General features: G+C 40.9%; 2 protein-coding genes across 5 annotated transcripts in view; one reads left to right on the top strand and one right to left on the bottom strand.

The window, feature by feature from the left end:
* Nucleotides 1–15,466, bottom strand: part of MCU (mitochondrial calcium uniporter) — a 438,436-nt gene that overhangs the window by 279,620 nt on the left and 143,350 nt on the right. The gene's annotated exons all lie outside the window — the stretch shown is intronic.
* Nucleotides 12,453–15,466, top strand: part of MICU1 (mitochondrial calcium uptake 1) — a 224,005-nt gene continuing 220,991 nt past the window's right edge. For all 3 annotated transcript variants that reach the window (XM_055535443.1, XM_055535436.1, XM_055535453.1), the window contains exon 1: nt 12,453–12,610. The gene's annotated coding sequence lies outside the window, so the exon portion shown is untranslated. The remainder of the gene's footprint in view (nt 12,611–15,466) is intronic.

Here is a 15,466-nt window from a genome sequence, read left to right as displayed (position 1 = left end):
CTCCAGCCCCCATGGAAGGGCCCCTACCCTGTAATACTTTCTACCCCCACAGCAGTCAAGGTACCAGGACATGACTCCTGGATTCGCTACTCACGAGTCAAGCCATGGAAGAAAACAGAAGAGGACATTCAATACACCTGTGAGCCCCTGGGAGATCTCAGATACCTATTCAGAACTACCAATGAGTGCCATTCTAATGAACACCCCCAAAATCAGGTTTCTGGGGGTAAGATTTCTCAGGATAACTCTAAGTAGCCAACACAGCTTGACAGAGGCTGTACTCCAAAACAGACAGGAGATAGATCTTCTGATCCCTGAACAAGGAGGGACTTGAGCCACCCTGGCCATGTGAATTTAAAATTGACCAATGTCCCTACTAGTCTTTGTTATGCTATATTGATGATGCTTATGATTATTCTATGTACTGTCAATTGTCTAACCTGTTTTGTCTCTGCCCAGGTCAACCAGCTACAACATGTAGTGCCAGTTCAACAAAGATATAAAACTACAGCTGACCATGGAAAATATCACACACCCTTGGACAGTGCTATAAGGACTCTGAGGATTGAGACTAGCAAGAGGGGGAGGCCCAATACCCCTCGCCGCCCCAGTTCAGCAGGAAGTAGCCAGAAAGACCTCGATGCCCCTATTCCCAAAGAATTGGGCCTCCCATCTCTTGAGGGGGGAATGTTAGGTAGGTAGAATAGGGAAAAGGAGTCCAAAATTGCAGTGGCTAAAAGACAAGGAAGGTCCGAGGACCAGAGTGAAGACTTCAGGCAGAACAAACAGAATAAACAGCACTCCTGGCTAAGCCCAATTTGCATAGGGCAGGCCCAGGTGGAGGAAAAAACATATAAAAGGAGGAGCCAAAGCGCTTTCTCTGGGACTCTCTCTCCCACGTGCGTGCACGCTCTCTCTCTCTCTCTCTCTCTGCCCCCCACCCCCACCCCTAGCAACTCCTCCACTCTCTTCTCTTTGAGTCTTGGATTCTCCTGCTATCTTCTAAATAAAATGGAGCTGTAACACTGATTTGCCTAAGAGCTGTAGCACTGTTTGTCCAAGACCCAAGAGCTGTGACGCGCCGAGGGCTTTAATGTCCATCGCTCCAAATCTTTGTTGTGACGAGACAAAGAACCGAGAAACATACACTTGCTTGACAGAGGGAAATGGAGATACATTGAGGAAGTGAAATGACTGGCTTACATTTTAAAAGGATCAAGTCTGCTTCCATGGTGACTCAGACAGTAAAGAATCCGCCTGCAATGTCAAATGTTAATCTTTAACATTAAGAGTTCCTACAAATTACTTTAAAAAAATTAGCCCAGTAGGAAAAGTGCAAAGGATAGAAATAGACACTTCAAAGAAAAAAAAAAAGGACAAAAAGAAGTTTGACTTCCTTCAAAAAAAAAAGATAGGAAAATTAAAACTATACCAGGACATCACTGGGCTCCCCAAGTGGCGCTAATGGTAAAGAACTCGCCTGCCAAGGAGGAGACATAATGAGACATGTGTTCAATCTCTGGGTCAGGAAGATCCCTGGAGAAGGGCAACCCACTCCAGCGTTCTTGCCTGGAGAATCCCATGGACAGAGGAGCCTGGTGGGCTAGATTTCATGGGATTACAAAGAGCTGGACATGATTGAAGTGATTTAGCAAGCAGGCAAGCAAGACATCACATTTCACCTAATCGGACTGGCAAAGATTCAGAAGCTTGATAAAATTCTGAGTTGGGGAGGATATGAGTAAACAGACATTCTCATACGTTGTGAGGTGGGAGTATAAATTGGTATGGCAATTTGGCAAAATCCACCAAAGTCACATACCCTTTGGGGTTGAACATGGAGATGGGACACCTAGATACGCTCTTTCAAGGAAGGTTTTATTGCTCCAGCTTCTGGAAGATCTGTCTGTAGACAATCTTCAACTGTGAGCCCCTGAAAGTTTTGCCTTGCTGCAAAGAATTGCCCCACCAAAAGTCGATGCCTTCCTGGGACAGCCCACAACCAATGACTAACGGAGAAGGCGGTATAAAGGCCTTTTTCACTTATTGTGTAAGGGCTTCCCAGGTGCCCAGTGGTGAAGAATCTGCCTGCCATATGCTGGAGACGTGGGTTAGAGCCCTGGGTCAGGAAGATCCCCTGTACGAGGAAATGGCAACCCACTACAAAATTCCCGCCTGGAAAATCCCATGGGGTCGCAAAGAGTTAGACACGATTGAGCAACTAAAACAACAGGCACCCAGTGCGGGCCAATTCTGATGGGTCATCTCAGGTCCATGGCTTCCCTATGGAGTTGGCTGAGGCTTCACGCGGCATCTTCAAAATTTAGCTTCTTTTGCTCAATCCCGCTTCCTCCTTCTCCCTTGCACAGCTGTTAAACCCAAGGGCACTCCCTAAAAACACCCTGAACTCTAAATTTCTGTCCCAGAATCTGCTTCTTAGAAGCCCTAATCTGTGAAAAATTTGACTCACAGCTCCACTTTTAGGAATCTATCTATACCATACATTACCCACATATTGGCAAAATGATGTATATTCAAGGTTATTCATAGTAGATTATTTTTAAGAGCAAGAATTAGAAACAGTCTGACTAAACAACCAGGTGACTAATGAAATAAAGCCATGTCTATACAATGTAATATGACAGTTATATACAATTGAGGAACCCCTTTATGTAATGATATAAAAAGATCTTCTGTGTGTGGGTGTGTATGTGTGTGGGTGTGTGTGTGTGTGTGTGTGTGTGTGCATGTATCTGTATATGAATGAAGGATGTATAAAAACCAACGTCATTTGTTGCCCATGAGTAGATTTGGGTATCTCAGGGACAGGTAGAAGGGAGATTATTCATGTTGTATACCATTGTACTTTCTGAATTTTAAGCCATGTGAATGTGTTACATAATGATTAGAAGCAATTTTTGCTAGTTGAATTATTTGACTGTTATACTACTTGTAAAAAAAAAACTATACATGCATAGCTTTGATAAAATAACAATTAAATTAAAAAAAACTTTTGTAGCCCTGATGTTTGGCATGTGGAATCCTAATACCCTGACTAGGGTTGAACCTGCACCCTCTGAAGAGGAAGGGTGGAGACTTAACCACCAGACTGCCAGGGAAGTCCCTAAAAATTAAGGTTAAAAAAGATTTATGTGTTAAATAAGAAATAAAAGAACTGTGCAAAATGATTACCATTTCTTAAAACATTGTATACACATACAGATAGATACAGTGACAGAAGCAAAGAAAAAAGTCTAGAAGGATATAAAATCATAAGAGTCGTTATCTTTGTGGGTAACATTAGAGAGAATCCACTGTGTATTGAGAACCCACTTCTCAATTCAAACAATTGAATTGAGAACACTTTCAAACTGAGAACAATTCAAACAATTGAGAAGTGTATGGCATGCATTTTATCTCATACACTGTTCAACTGTTTGAATTTAAAGGCATGCATACATTTGTAATTAGAAAGTAATGTTTAAGAATTATGAGACAAATTAAAATTAGAAAAAAAGGAAAAAACCCTCCGACTTGACAATTATTTACGGGAAACTTGATGAATGCTTATAGGAAGTAGAAAAATTAATTTTCTAAAATAATTTTAGGAAGACTGGAATGTGTGCTAATTTCCCTGCCTTGTTTAACCTTAATTCATCTAAACAGTTGTCTCAGTTAATTTCTTAAAATATCTAGAATCAAATTTTAGTTGCAAATATAAAAAGTTCCTGCAACTGGGATTAGGAATTGTTTGAGAGGGGCTGGGATGTGGCCATGCCAGAAGATGTATCTAGATCTGAACTTCCAGGGACCCCCTGACTTGCTCTTAACATTAGAGATTGTTGAGTTGTTTAGTTGCTAAACCAGGGGTCGAAAAGAGTTGGACACGACTGAGCAACTGAACTGAACTAAACTTGGTCGCTAAGATGTGTCCAGTTCTGTGACCCCATAGACTGCAGCCCGCCAGGCCCCTCCTATTCATGGGATTTCTCAGGCAAGAATACTGGAGTGGGTTCTCACTGCCTTCTCCAGGGGATCTTGCTGACCCTGGGACTGAACCCACATTTCCTGTACTGCCAGGTGAATTCTTTACCACTAAGCCACCAGGGAAGCCCAGCATTAGAAATTATTTGGTCCTTAAAGGTACTCGTTGAGAAATCATATTGTCTTGAGCTTAGGGAAAGCAAAGGTCATGCCGTTCAGTCTATTTTTCTGTATTCCCTGTCTTAAAATGGAATGATACAGAGATTACCATGGCTCTCCAAAAAGATGCCATGAAATTCATGAAGAGGTTCATATATTTAAGGAAATTTTTCTCTTTTTGGCTTTTTACTCATCTGTATCAACCATTATGCTGTACACCTTAAACTTATACAATGAGGTATGTCAATTATATCTCAATAAAATTGGGAGGGGAATTCTTATAGTAACTCCTGTGAGAGATAAAAGTGGCCTGAACAAGCTCAGTCAGTTGGGGTGGAGAAGAAGGTGCATTTTTTGATAAGCATTTAGATTTTAAATTATCTTCTAGATAAGTGCTCATTTGCCCAAAGAGATAATGAAGATGACTTGAGAGAGCAGGAGAAGGTATTTGAAATAAGAGGATGAACTTTGTTTTGGATATATTGAGTTTGGTTGGCTGAGGCCAGCCATGGGGCCATTGTTTGAAGTGGACAAAGTCTCTCATGTGTGAACAGGTCTGGGGTTGGAAGGTTGCTGGAGGCTCAAGTATAAACTTTGGTGGTTGAGTGATCCTGAACATAATCTCGGTCACTGCATTTACTATGGCATTTTGAAAGTCCCCTTGATTACATTTGTCTTTTTCCCTAGCATTGTGCTGTCAAATACTGTCATTTAACCACATGTGGCTATTTAACTCCTGAAATGCGGCCAATCCAAATTGAGATGTGTGGGGAATGGGGGAGGGATAAATTAGGGGTTTGGGATTAACATACACACACTACTATATACAAAATAGATAAACAAGAAGAACCAACTATATAGCATGGGAAGCTATACTCAATATTTTTTAATAACCTATAATGGATAAAAATCTGAAAAAAGAATATATATATGTATGTATATGCATAACTGGAGAAGGCAATGGCACACCACTCCAGTACTCTTGCCTGGAAAATCCCATGGACAGAGGAGCCTGGTGGGCTGCAGTCCATGGGGTCGCTAAGAGTCAGATATGACTGAGCAACTTTACTTACACTTTTCACTTTCATGCATTGGAGAAGGAAATGGCAACCCACTCCAGTGTTCTTGTCTGGAGAATCCCAGGGACGGCGGAGCCTGGTGGGCTGCCATCCATGGGGTCACACAGAGTCGGACACGACTGAAGTGACTTAGCAGTAGCAGTAGCAGCAGTATATGCATAACTGAATCATTTTGCTGTACACCTGAAACTAAAACAACATTGTAAACCAACTATACTTCAACTTTTTAAAAAATCCATGGGGAATTCCCTAGCAGTCTATTGGTTAGAACTTGGCACTTTTAGTGCTGTGGCCTGGGGTTCAGTCTTTGGTCAGGGAACTAAGATTCCCACAAGCCAAGCAGTGAGGCAAAAAATTGAGATATGCTGTAAATATAAAATACACATTGATTTTGAAGATATGTTATCAACATAAAAACCTAAGATATCTCATTAATAATATTTTATGTCGGTTAATTGAAGTGATATTTTGGATTTGTTGGGCTCAATAAAAATATATCATTCAAAAAAAAATTTTAAAGGGTATTGCTTTTTGCCTTTCATAAAGTCAGTTGCTTTCCTTCTTTTGATAGTATATAATTAACTAAAATGATAAAAGATAATTACCATCTGACTAGTAATAATAGTAGAAATAAAATAACTAAACAAAGGTTCATGATGAATGAACCCATTCTAGCCCATTTTGGGATGAAGCCTAAGAGAGACAAAGTGGAGAACCCTTAAAGTTTTTTTTTTTTTAACGTATAGAAAAATTGCAAGAATAGGACAGAGAATTTCTGAATATTATTTATTCCAGTTCAACAACTTTTTTTTGCCACATTTGCATTCTCTGTCTCTATTCTGATTTATTTTTTGAACCATTTGAGAATAGATTGCATGCATTATGCCTCCTTATCTCTTCATACCTCAGTGTGTTTTTACTATGAAAAATAACTTACTTTATATAATCACCACACAATTATCAAATGTGGGAGCTACTTTTTTCTAACCTGTGGTCCATATTCCAACTTTGTCAACTGTTTCAATTAATCTTTAATATATTTCCCCTGCTCTGGTACAAGTTCCGGTTTAGATCATGCGTCGACTTTAGTTATTAAGTCTCCTTGTGTTTGCATGCTAAGTCACTTCAACTGTGTCTGACTCTTCTCAACACTAAGGACTGTAGCCCACCAGGCACTTCTGTCCAAGGGATTCTCTAGGCAAGAATATTGGAGTTGGTTGCCATGCCCTCCTCCAGAAGATCTTCCTGACCCAGAGATTGAACCCACATCTCTTTACATCTCCTGCATTCGCAGGGGAGTTCTTAACCAGGGAAGTCCCATCAAGTCTCTTTAGTCCCTTTCACTAAATAGTTCCTCGACATTTTTTTCTGGGACAGGGTTCTTTCATGACAGTTATTTAAGAGAATGTTCTTTAATATGGGTTTGGTTGACATTTCCTCACAATTAGATTCAAGTGACATTATGTGCTTCTCAGAGTATCTCATCTGGAGGCGTGTGGTCACTGATCAAAGTGTTGCCTAGTTTTTCCACTGTATAGTTACTTTCCCCTCTTCTGTTACCTAAACACAAGTCAATATGCCTGGTGCACAGTGAGGCCACACAATACCAAAATGTCAGCGTTTGGAACACAGAAAGGTTTATTGAAGGCCATGCAAGGAGATGAGTGGCTCATACCTTAAAAACCGCAAACTCCCCCAAAACTCTCAGCAAAGCCCTTTTCTAGGAAAGATGGGGAAAGGGCATGGTTAGCTGTTGCAAACTTCTTGGTGTCAGATCCCTCGGTTGTTGGTGTCCAGTCATGGTCAGGTACTGATGCTTCTGTAAACCTGCACCAAACAGGTGGCGCTAGTGGTAAAGAACCTGCCTGCCAATGCAGGAGACATAAGAGATACAGGCTTGATCTCTGGGTTGGGAAGATCCCCTGGAGGAAGGCATAGGAACCCACTCCAGTATTCTTGCCCGGGAAATCCTATGGAAAGAGGAGCCTGGCGGGCTACAGTTCATGGGGTCGCAAAGAGCTGGACACAACTGAAGCGACTTAGCATGCATCACCCAACAAATGTTATTCTCTGTTCTGACAAGAAAGGGCCAGATTCCAAGGCACAAACTGTCATCCTCTGAGGTCAGGTCCCAGCTAAGAAGGGGCAGCTCAAAGTTGATGGCTGTTATCACTGGGGGAGCCAGGCATCTAGGACTCAGCTGGCCCTCAGCCTCCTCAGGCTGCCCACATGGCAGAGGCAGAACCCACAGACTACCCCCCAGGCAGACAGATGATGCTGTTACTTCACAGAGGCAGGACTGGGGAGAGGGTCACTGCTGCCCCAAGGCCTGGGCCCAGCCCAGTGGGCAGCCTTGGCAAGGGCTGTGGAGCTCTGCAGGACACATCCCCTTAGCCTGTTCCCTGGGCCCTGCAGCTTACCCACTGGCCCGAGGCCAGGTGAGCCTGAGAGTCCCATTGAGAAGGCCAGGGTCCACTCTTACCTCATTCTTTGCCTGATGACCACCATTCCACCGACCATTAGCTGAATGGACCACTAACGGTCACTTACTGACAGTTGGTCCTTGGGGGAGGGACTCTCTTTAGTGGCAACCAATGGCTGAGCAGACTACTAACAGTTGCTCATTGACAGTTGCTCGCTTGAGGGAGCGGTCCCCTGTGGTGCTGACCAATGATTGAATAGGACCTCTAACTACCACTCTAACCATCCTGTGTCAGCGGTTTTGGGGTAACCACTGCCTGGTAATGGGTTGTGTGGTAATGGTGCCCAGCAATGGCCATATGTTAAGGGTTGGGCCTGCCCCACTCTATTATACTTCTAAAAAAATAGAAAATCCATGAAGAGATACTTTGAAGATTTGAAAAATATACTGCTTCTCATCAAACTTTCCCCCTAGGTTTAGAATCCATTGATGATGTTTTCCAAACCAATCTTTTCTATGATAGTTGCAAAATGGTGATTTTCCAACTGCACCACTCTCTACATCTATCAGTGGGCAAGCTCTATAGAGAACAGCTTTTCCTTTTCCCCATCTCTCTCTCTTGTTAGAATACATGAATAAATTCTTATTTTATTCAATGGATCATAATTCATTACTGTTCTTATTTTGATACTCTAGTTATCCCACATTTGCCCGATGAGAGGCCCTTCAAGCAGGCTGCTATTGACATGCCCCCATTTTATTTTTTGAGCACTTATTTCTGACACAACAGGATGTTCCAGATCATCTTGTACCTTCCTGTGCTAGCCCTGAAATCAGCCATTTGTTCAAGAAGCTTTGATTCCTTTTCATGGGATAAAATATTTAGAAATCAAGATGTGTGCAGGGAGTCTTTAATTTTGAAGTTATTATCAATCATATGATTAAGAGAAATATATATATATATCAACTTTTATTAATCATATTTATGGCTGAGTTAGCTATTTCTTTTTTTCCCCTCTTTGTGGTAAGAGAGAAGGAAATATTAAGCTTGTTTTTTAAAATTTTGTCTTATTTACTCGAATATAATTCTGGCTACAATATTGGCAAAGAACACTGACAGCAACAGAAACTATGGATCATAAGTCTCTCAACAGCTCCTCAAACATAACATATCCTCAAAAGAAAACTATGAAGAAAAACTGTGTACGTTTTGATATACTATAATCTGTGGAATCCTAAAGATAAGCATAATGGAACATGGGGCATTTCATTGAATTCATTTTAAAAGAATTTAATCAAAGCTCTATAAAACAACACTTTGTCATCAGATTCTTGTTGCAAAAGATGTTTTGCTTCTTACAGTGGTGTCATGTGATGCAAACTGCTGTGGTAATATCTCACATTATTTTTATGTGATAAAGGCAGATGAACTATACAATGTTTGAAATAAGTATGTCAATTTCTATTTTAACTGAATGAAATTAAATATTTACTCTGTCTCTTGATAACAAGGTCTTCAAACAATAATACACTTTTGAAATACTGAAGATGAAATAAAGAGATATTTTATGTGTCACACTACTAGCGACAGGCTTTCCAGGTGGCCCAGTGGTAAAGAATCCACCTGCCAAGGCAGGAGACATAAGAGACACGGGTTCCATACTTGGATAGGGAAGATCCCCTGGAGGAGGGCCTGGCAACCCGCTCCAGTATTCTTGCCTGGAAAATCCTGTGGACAGAGGAGCCTGGCGGGCTACAGTCCAGAGGGTTGCAAAAGAGTCAAACACGACTGAGCACAGTACTAGGGATAAAGACCAAGTCCATTTTTTGTTGCATGTACTTCGTATTCATTTCCAGACCCATTATTATATGGAAACACTTGGGTCACTTAAAAAAAAATCCAAATTGTTAAGCACCATCCTGATTCACTTTAACATCATATCTCTTAAGCTAGGAATATGTATTTTTAAAATTTCCCCAGATAATTCTGAGACAGTTGATCATGAAACTCATTTGGGAGCCACTGAATGTGGCAAAAATACATTTATACCAGGGTTTAAGTCTTATTATATATACATAAGTTGCCCAAGGGCAGGAACTGTGCTTATAAAATTTTATAAGCCCAGCACCTATTTAGGAACCTTGCATGTTGTAGACATTCAATATATGTTTACGAAAAGAATTTTAACTTCAAACTTTGAGTCTTAATTTGTGCAGGGAATATAAACCTACTTTAGTGGTATTATATACATGTGACAGGAACCACCTTGGACAGCAGGCAGGTAGAAAGACAATATTGGATTGGTGTACCGGTTTCCAATGCAGAATACAGTTGTGTTCAGTTATGACCCTGAATTTCGATAACTTAATCTGTGCTCCTGAAAATGGAGAAAGAGTACTCATGTTTACCAGGTTGGTCTAGTTTGTAAATTGTTTGTATTGTCTCTTCTGCATTGTCCCTCTTTCCCCTAAATGTTCTGCTTGATGATAGCTTTTGTTTGTTTGTTTGTTTGTTTGTTTTTTAAAGTAGCTGACATTTGTATGGTTTAAAACAGACTTCTCAAAGTATGGTTCATGGACTCCTGGGGGTTTCTTGAATCCTTTCTGGTGATCTGTAAGGGCAAGAGTTTTTTCCTAATAATAATAAGCTGTAATTTGCCTTTATCACTTTCATTCTCTCAGTGTACAGTGGAGCTTTCCAGTGGCTATTTGATGACTGATACGGAAACAGATTAGGCTTTGCTGGTAGCTCAGCGGGTAAAAAATCCACCTGCAATGCAGGAGACCCGGGTTCAATTCCTGGGTTGGGAAGATCCCCTGGAAGAGGGCATGGCAACCCACTCCAGTATTCTTGTCTGGAGAATCCCCATGGACAGAGGAGTCTGGCAGGCTACAGCTCATGGGGTTGCAAAGAGTCAGACATGACTGATCAACTAAGTGTGCACAGACACACTCATGGAAACAGATTAAAGAAGAAGAGATATGAGAATCATCTTATTTCTACAAACCACACATTAAAAAAATAACAAAAATGTAAAACCATGATGCACTAAAAATATAGTTATTATTTTACAATATCTATTTATGTCAACATACAATGTGCTCTTTTCAATGACTAAAAAAATTAAAATTTTCAAGTTTTAATTTCTAAAACATGACAAGTATTGATAGTTATAACACATAAAAGTTGTTGGAGTTCTCAATAATTTTTAAGAGTGTAAAGGGGTCCTGAAACTAAAAAGTTTAAGATTAGTGACTTATGTTTTTACATGACATTTAATAATTAGCTGAATAGGTTATTTAGTTTTATATAGACAAATTTAGACTTTTTTTTTTTTCCTGGCTGGGCCACATGGCACGTGAAATCCTAGTTCCCCCACTAGGGATCAACCCCTGCTCCTGCAGGAAGACTGGAAGCTGTGAGTCTTAACCACTGGACAGCCAAGGAAGTCCCTAGACAAATTTTGACTAAAACCAGGATTGAATTTTACCAATTCTTAATAACTTATCTTTGTCCAAAATTTATGTATTGATAACTTTCTTTTTCTTATTCTGAGAAACACTCGACCGAGCTACCAGTTAAGATTCCATGAGCCCCAAAGTATTTTTTGATAGTAACCTATGACACAACTTGAAATGCCCATCATCAGCGTGAATGGATGGGCTGCCTGAGAAGGATACCATGCTAAGTGCCTTCTAGTAAACGGGGAAGGATGTCTTTATTAGATTTTTCATTTAACAGATAACAGGCTCTAAATAGAAATACAAAAAAGGCACATTTTGATAGCTAAGAAGCAAATCAGCCAAGATTCCTAACTCCTGAGGCAAGCGGATCCAGAGGACAGCAGATTGAAGAAAACTGCTTAAGACATCCTTGGTGATCTTTAGATTAGGTCTGTGCCAGCTCTAGCATTTGCTCATTACCTCGGGGTCTTAGCCTGCAACTGAATAAAAAGTTTTCATCAGCAGGATGGTTGTAAACAAACATTGGGTTGCTTGTAAAGTGCGAGCACAGTGCCCTGAACACAATAATGTGTCGTTCTTAGGGTAGCACGGAGGGACAGTCCTCTGAGAAGAAATGCAGAAAATAGCTGTTCTACTTACTTCACCGAATCCAATGATATTAATAGTTCTATTTGTTGTAGCTTTTTCTACAGCTTTAAGGAAATTTTTGAAGAAACTTTTCTTTAAAACTTCTCTCACATCATAATCAAAATACTGTCATTCTGTTTCCACAGCAGAAGAGGGGACCCCTCTCCATCCTCAGTTCTGATAGGAACATCAGAGAAAAACATGCTACTAGTAGGTTAGTGGCGAAACTCTTCAACAACATTAGTTTGCAAAGAGAACACTTAAAAAAAAAAAACAACTAAGAGTAAAAGAAACGGTGAGGAGGTTTTTTAAGTTGAAAAAAAACCTTCAAAATCAGGAAATAGGCAAATTTTATCAGATGCCTAAATCTAAATGCAGCTCGAAAATAATTTCCAACTCACTGTGGTCCAATTCTCTTTTCACTGACTCCTTTTTGCTTAGCCAGCACGAAAAAAGGTATCAACGAGGTGGCAACAGACACAATAAATCTCTTTTTTAACAGATTCCTATACTTGTGTGTCGGGGAGTGAGGGCGATAGAGGTAGAATGCGCAGAGAAAAAGCCAGAAAGCGTCTCGGGGACAGCCTGCCTCCGCTCCTAAATACTGCGGGGGGCGGAGCCGAGGCTAGGGCGGGGCCCGAGGCCGGGGCGGGGTCCGGGCGGGGCGGGCTGCTTCCGGGCCTCTGCCCACCCCTTTTCCTCCGTGCTCCTCCCACAAGTATTTCACCACGATCCCGAAAGGCCCAGCGACTAGGAGAGTCACGTGAGGGTGGGTGGTGGAAGTGGAGGCTTGTCTTGGCTGTTTCTTCGTCTCCATGGTGTTCAGAGGTGGGCGGCTTTGACGGAGAAGCAACTGCAGCTCAGGCGTGGACGGGTGAGTCCCGGGACTGTGAAGGTTTGAGGAGACAGTCTTTTAGGGAAGACGAAAGGAAGGCGGATGCGAAACAGCTTTAGAGACCAGACCTCTGGGGCCAGCCGTTTGTCTGCTCTGGGGTCAGGCGACTTCTCTGGTTGAGCGGGACAGCTGTCTCCCCCTGATGTGTCCAGACTGGGGCTTGAGACCAGTCCTTAGTCCTGCCTGCTTCGCTTCCTCAGCTTTCCTTCACTTCACCCAGTCCCTTCTGCCTGTCCCGGGAGAACTTGTACTTCCGAGTTCTCAGCGGCAGGGTTCAGTTGAGCGCCGACGTCCCTCTTCTCACAGACGACCACGGACCATCCGTGGCATCTGGGGATGTGGTTGGAAGTGGGTGGGGAGTTTATAGTTAGGTCTCTGATGAGGGGAAGTTTTAATCACTGAAATGAAAAAAGTGGAAAAATAAATGGGGACCTGAAGGGACAAAACAAAGTACAGGTTTCCTGGACCGTTCAGTTTTTAATCTTTCCCAGTGTCTTACCCATTGTCTCTCAAGTTTCCTTCTCACTATCCTATCCTGGTCCACAATACGATGTTTTGAGAATGAGCCAGGCGTTATTGACTCAGTGTAAAAATGTTGGAAGAAGAGTTTAAACCGAACTATTTTTTGAGTTCCTCCCTGTGTAGTATTATGGTTTCTTTATCTTCTCTTTCAGATGCCTAAAAAGTATTGTAGATACTTGCACGTATATGGAGAATAACCAGTTTATAGTTAGGACTAGAGTAAAATACTTTCTTCTCTTTGTGGTACTTGGAAAGACATATTTACTTGCTGTTTTATAAGTAGATGTGTCTGAATTTGGGGGCAGTTTCTCAGGTATACCTTTGTTTATGGTAAAATATTCCTTTGAGTCACAGGTGCACATGATATATCTAGCAGGAGAAAGGAATGAAACAGTTTGGGGTTGATAGCTGTTGGAGAGTTTAGGTTTCATTAAACGATATGACAAATTAATAAAATGTCAGCATCTTGAGACTTAGGTATTGGCCACGTTGACCGTCCCATTATCCTCTTGGCATTGCCTAAGGTGTTGAGCTTCTTAAATATTGTCTCATCCTAAAACCTTTTTAGAACTCACTCCCTTGTTTGTGAAAACGTGGCTCTGGCTTCCAGTTGCTCTCAGTGTCCTTTTAGTAGCTCAGATGTGTGGGACTCTTTGAGACCCCATGGACTGTAGCTCACCAGGCTCTTATGTCCATAGGATTTTCCAGGCGAGATTACTGGAGGGAGTTGCCATTTCCTTCTCCAGGGGATCTTACAGACCCAGGTATCTAACCTGTGTCTCCCGCATTGCTGGCGGATTCTTTACCACTGAACCATATAGGAAGCCCTCAGTGACCTTACTGAAGGTTATAAGACACAAAGTAATGCTAACAAAAAGTAAAGATTCAGGGGTTGGTTGTGTACCTGGGGAGAAAAGGAAAATGACAGAAACTAATATGAGCAAGAGAACAAAAGAGTGTATTGCTATGTTCGTTTATAATCTAGAGAACATTTACTCTAGTAGCATAGACTTTGCATTCCCAAGAGGTGACTCTTGAGACTGACTTTCCTGTGTTTAACAATGGTATGTAATTTATCCTATAAGGCGGTATTATGTAAAATAATAACTGAAAGACTTAATTGACCCTTCAGATTTTATATTATTGAGAAATATACGACTGAGTAATTGACAAAGTTATCACACCTAATTTGGCCACTTTTTCCATCTTGACCAATTTTTACAATGACTGCAACACTTGCTAAATGTTTACCAATTTTTTTCCACATGGAGTAGAGTTTTATGTTTGGCCACGTCGTGTGGCATGTGGGATCTTAGGTCCCCAGCCAGGGATGGAACCTGCACCCTTTACGTTGGAAGCATGGAGTCTTAACCACTGGACTGCCCTTGAGTATAATTTTTTTTTAAATATTTCCTTTAAAAGAGAACTAACTTTTTAAAAAGTTTACTCACAACTTTTTTTCCCCCACCAGAAAGGAAAATGGCTTGATTTTATGCTAAGGGAAAAAGTCTATTCTTTTTAAGTAGATTTTTACTCACTTAAGTAAATTCTGAGAAAATTACTAATGCTTTTTAAGACATTAAATATTGCTATCTCAGAATAGTTGAGAAGAAAATACAGGGGTAGTATTTTTAAATATTTTATATTTCCTATTACAAAAGTAATATGTGTTTATTTTTTAAAAACAGAAACATTATAAGAAATACAACACTGAAACTTGAAATCCTAATTTATCTTTTCCCATGCCAACAGGTAACCACTACTTCCTCTTGCTTTGGGTTGGGCATCAGTGTGGAGAAGTTGAGTTTGGGGTCAGACTCCCTGGGAAAGATGGCATTGATAGCACTGGGCTTACATCCTACAACCTCAGAAACTCCAGAATGGAGAAAACTTCCCTTTTTCTGATTCTATTATAATAGAATTCTGTTACAATAGCAAACTACTCTGTGGCCTTACTTGGGTCATCGCCCATCCTAGAGACAATCTCTGTGACCAGACAGATGGAATGCCGTGGGTGGTCAGAATTGGATCTTCTTCCCACTGTGGAGTAGGATGGAGGGAGATACAGTTTAAAAGCGCATGAATTAAGGGTAGGTGACATATAGTTCCCAAAGGAAAACTGAAGTGTCATTTCCTGGAGAAGGGAGAAAGATTGCTGGGCAGGTAGTAATAGCAGATGTTCACTAAAATAATTTTACATGTATTTAAAAAAATTAACTGCTTTCCTTTCCCAATATAAATTATTTTTTACAGTTTGCATGTTGATTTTTCCTTTTTAAAATGTCTACTATTAATTTATAGAACTTGAAATTT

The sequence above is a fragment of the Bubalus kerabau genome, chromosome 1, assembly GCF_029407905.1.
Source record: "Bubalus kerabau isolate K-KA32 ecotype Philippines breed swamp buffalo chromosome 1, PCC_UOA_SB_1v2, whole genome shotgun sequence".
In the NCBI taxonomy this organism is placed as follows: Eukaryota; Metazoa; Chordata; class Mammalia; order Artiodactyla; family Bovidae; genus Bubalus; species Bubalus kerabau.
This window is presented reverse-complemented; position numbering and strand designations above follow the sequence as displayed.